Source organism: Onychostoma macrolepis, chromosome 05 (assembly GCF_012432095.1).
Source record: "Onychostoma macrolepis isolate SWU-2019 chromosome 05, ASM1243209v1, whole genome shotgun sequence".
NCBI classification, from domain to species: Eukaryota; Metazoa; Chordata; class Actinopteri; order Cypriniformes; family Cyprinidae; genus Onychostoma; species Onychostoma macrolepis.
Genome location: NC_081159.1, coordinates 43457403 through 43460407, shown reverse-complemented (window position 1 = coordinate 43460407; position 3005 = coordinate 43457403). Strand labels below are relative to the sequence as shown.

General features: G+C 41.4%; 1 pseudogene; it reads left to right on the top strand.

Annotated features, from left to right (window-relative positions):
- Positions 1-62, top strand: LOC131541773 (U6 spliceosomal RNA; annotated as a pseudogene).
- The last annotated feature ends 2943 nt before the right edge of the window (positions 63-3005 follow it).

Here is a 3005-nt window from a genome sequence, read left to right as displayed (position 1 = left end):
AGAAGATTAGCATGGCCCCTGCGAAAGGATGACACGCAAATCCGTGAGCGCTCCATCTTTTAGTCGCGATGTTCGTGCCCCTCTACTCTTCGGCCCTCGAGCCGTGAATACACGCAGGTATTCACTCTAAAATCAGTCCCCATCCCTTTGCTTGAGAGACATTTAACTGCAGCCCGCTGCAGTTCGTGCGTGTCATAACTGCCTGCAGCTGTCACCCAGTCTGCCTCGCTGACTCTTTTGTTTTCTTGCCTTTCCTGCCACCTCTTGTTTTGGAAAAGGCAGAGGCCACGCCCCTTTTGCGCTAGCACTCCGGTGGCTCTAAAATCAGTCCCCATCCCTTTGCTTGAGAGACATTTAACTGCAGTCCGCTGCGGTTAAATGCGTCATAACTGCCTGCAGCTGTCTGTCACCCAGTCTGCCTCGCTGACTCTTTTGTTTTCTTGCCTTTCCTGTCACCTCTTGTTTTGGAAAAGGCAGAGGCCACGCCCCTTTTGCGCTAGCACTCCGATGCCACGGACAGGGTGTCCAGCCCCTTCCTTCGGCGGATGCCGCCGTCGTCACTTTGGAATTGAGCGCACGTGTACAAAACCTGCGCAGCGGCGTGCCCTGTCCCCAAACTCGGCGGCGATTGTGTCAGTCAGGCGGGTCCAGCCCCAGCAGCCCAAGCACCTGCACGGTATGCGGTGTCGGCACACAGCCCACCAGGAGGATCTGCAACAACCAACACCCGCACTTTGGCACCAAACTGCCACACAACTCAATATCTAGCTCCACATATCCTATATATTGGATCTCAAGCCCATTAGCAGCCCGAAATTGAAGCCACTGGCAAGGCTTAAGCCCCTCCCACCCCAAAGGGTCAAAATACTTACGAAAACAACTCTCTGTAAGAGTTGTCACCATTGACCCCATATCTGTTAGACAGGGAATCGGAGCTCCTCCAAAGAGGACACTGAGATGCGGACATGGCGAAACTAATTGAGGTGCATAATCAATACAACTTGGAATAGAGCCAATAGACTCCTCAACCGAACGGTGGCTTTGCAATTCGGTGGGAACTAGTTTTCCGACAGCCGAACATAGCGTGACTGCTGTCCCCTGTTTGCCAATGCAGGCCGGGGAGAAAGCCCAGAGCGGGGAGGAACACGCTCTCCATCACAGTCTCCAGCGAAATGACCAGCATGTTGACACCGCCTACATATCAAAGGGCTCCTACGAGGAACAGAATTTTGGAACTGGGGGCTTTGCATCCGCGCATTTGCTCTCCTAGCTCAGATTTTGCTGTCAAACCGCCAGTGTCCACATACGACGTCCCCTGCACCCCGTACTGAACCCCATACACTAGTGGAAGCGAATATTATTTTTGTCATATTAATGCGTTAATATTACAAATATATTAAACATATTTTTTACCTTGTTTTACAGTGCAAATATATAAACATAATATGCAACATAACTTTTTTTTGGAAAATGTTTTCAAAACATTTTCAAAATGAAGTGAGCTTATAGAGCAAGAACAAATATTTTCCAGTGGGGTTAGAAAATTCAACTTAATTCAAAGGGAAAACAAGACACTGACAGATATTTTGTCTTGTTTCTCTCAAAAACTCACTTCATTTTATAACATATTTCAGAAAACAAGACAAAGTAAATGTAAAATAATACAACAGAATATTTTGAAACTCAGTTTGATCAACTCGGCTTTATTCTGCCCTACAGAATGCTCTCAGCACAAGCGTGGGTGTTGTTTCTTAACACATCTGCTGTTGCACTGATGAAAGCCGAGATGTTACATATGTTGAAGGGTGTGTTACAGTAACACCTCATAATCTCTGTGATTTTCTCTCTATCAGATGCACAATCTGGTCTCTGCAGAGCCAGTTATGTTACACAACCTTTTTTGGCAAATTGTGTGTACTCAGGGTTAAAGACTCTAGTTGCTCCAGATCCTGCCTCATTAAATACTCTAGCTCCCGGTTTCACAGACAAGGCTTAAGCTTATTCCTAGACTAAAATGCATGTCTGAACTGTTTTAACTCGAAGAAACTTGCACTGACTGATCTTAAAGTATGTCAATGTCATTGTTTTGTCTCAAGATGCACACGAGTATTTGCTAAGGCACGTTTATAAAAGATACTTAAATGTCCTAATTGAACTATGGCCTAATCCTGGCTTAAACCAGGTGAAACCAGGCCTAGGTCTTTTGTGTAGTTTGGGATAAGTACTTTTTTTTTAAAAGTTAAGTTAATTTATATTTTTTACTTAGCAAGGACATACTGTATTCAAATGATCAAATGGATCACAGTTTCTACAAAAACATCAAGCAGCACAAATGTTAATGTTTTTGTTAATATTTTGATAATATTTAATATTAGAATGATTTCTGAAGTATCATGTGACACCGAAGACTGGACTAATGATGCTGAAAATTCAGCTTTGATCACAGCAATAAATTATATTTTAAACTATATTCAAATAGAAAACAGTTTCAATATCATAATTTAAATATGATGGTTTGTATTTTATAAATATGGTGATTATATCTAAGGTGGGCACTAATAAATTAAATATTAATTCACATAATATTTCAGTAATTTGAAACACTGAACACATACTAATTGTCAATAATAAATGCCACACTGTAAAAAATGATCATGATTTTAGCGGTGAAAGACTGTAAAATGCTACAGTAAAAACCTATTAATTGGTTAACGGCAAGTTCCTTTACTATATACAATGAAAAACTGTAATGGACATTTCATGTACAGTACATTTTATGGTAAAATACAGTTTTTGGAAGTGAAAAAGAATATATAATTTATAGTGAAAACCCATACATTTTTGTTCAGATTATCAGGATTTTGCAAATTAAACTTTTTCGCTCCATCCTTTTTCTTTTTTCTGATTTTTGAAGTCCATGTTCATCATCTCCACCCCTCATGATGATCTAGAGCCTATAAAAGAGCATCATCTGCCTGATCCGAGACACAACGGCTGCTGTTGTT